Raw genomic sequence first — 1,560 nt, forward strand, 5'->3', positions numbered from 1 at the left:
GGATCCGGAGACGCGAGGCTCCCCCGGAGCCCGGGGAGGCGGGCCAGATGTGCGCGGAGGAGGGCCCGGGCGCGGGGACCCGGCTGTGGCCGCGGCTGCCGCCCGCCAGCCGGCTGGGGGCCCCGCTCGGCAGAGGCTGCGGCCAGATCGGAGGCGGTCGCCACTGTGCCGGGTCTGGGTTGGGGATTTCGCCTTAAAATGTTGCCTTTTTTAAAAAAAGCCCCACCCTTCCGGAGTGACAGCTGTGAGCCCCAATCCGCAAAGTGAATCCCACCTCCCCGGGTCTGCCCCGCACCCACCTCCCTGCCACCCAGCCTGTGGTGTGCGCCAGGGAGGGGGCTGTGTGAGGCGGGAGGACACCCCGCCGGCCCCGAGCTTCCTCCAGGGAGCCGCCTACTCTCCCAACAGGTGTGAGGGCCGCCATCTGCCTCCGCTCTGCTTCAGAACCCGGTGCTGCGGACCTCTGCGCTCCGAGGCCCGGGTGCGCCTCACCTGTCAGGCCGGCGAGGGTGGCAGGAAGGGCCACCGCCGGGCCACACGCCCCGTGGATCCTGACAGGAAGGCCTCTGGCAGGCCCTGCGGGTGAGGGGGGTAGACTGTGTGTGAAGATGCCCCTCAGGCCAGGCCTGGAACTGCCAGCAAGTCAGTGACCCCAGGACTCCATCCTCACTCCCCCCACCCATCATGCCACAGGGTGAAGTGACTGACTGTCCCTGAGAAGATAAAACGCACGTCTCCCCCGTGACCAGCCTCCTGAAGCCCTAATGAGGAGGCTCCAACCAGGATCACTGAGCACCGGCCTGTGATTTTAGCGCAAGGACGGCGTGCTCCATGTGAGACTTTCAACTACCCAAATCAAACATCGGAGAAAACACTGAATTTTAAAACTAGGTGATAGACAGGAAGGCAGTTTGGTGGGTAGATAAGTGGATACCTAGAGAGCCGTGTAACCGTCGCCTCCGGTGGACTGACCCCTGGGGACCCCTGTGTTACAGGGCAGAAGCGGGTTTCCTGCTTGTAATTGTTTCAGAAGCAGACAGCCAGGTCTGTTCTTCCTTGGTCCCACTGGGTGGGTTCCCAGGGCTAATGGTTAGGTAGCAGTCAAATGCAAACCTTTTGCACCACCTAGTGACCCTGATATAAACAGTCAACATTACACATTCAAAAAATAAAACCATGAATTTCAAATATCTATAAAGAAAGCTCCCTATCTAAATACTTGTATTTAGATATTTAAAGCACTAGCCACCAAACTGAAAGAAGTGAGTTCACCTCGGTAGGTGAATTCAGAAGACCAAAGAGGAATCGGCACCTTTGAATTACGATGCTGGAAAAGAGTGCTGACTACACCGCGCACCGAGCTCCCGCTGCAGTGCTCAAAGCACTTGGCTGCTAACCGCAAGATCAGCAGTTCGAACCCCCCAGCTGCTGGGTGGGAGAAAGATAAGGCAGTCTGCTTCTGTGAAGATTGACAGCCTTGGAGACCCTGTGGGCAGTGCCACTCTGTCCTCTAGGGGCGCTGTGGGTCAGAATGGACTCCAGGCAGTGGGTGTGGTTTGG

The sequence above is a fragment of the Orycteropus afer genome, unplaced genomic scaffold (assembly GCF_000298275.1).
Source record: "Orycteropus afer afer isolate SDZICR_OR568_19922 unplaced genomic scaffold, OryAfe1.0 scaffold00448, whole genome shotgun sequence".
NCBI lineage: Eukaryota > Metazoa > Chordata > Mammalia > Tubulidentata > Orycteropodidae > Orycteropus > Orycteropus afer.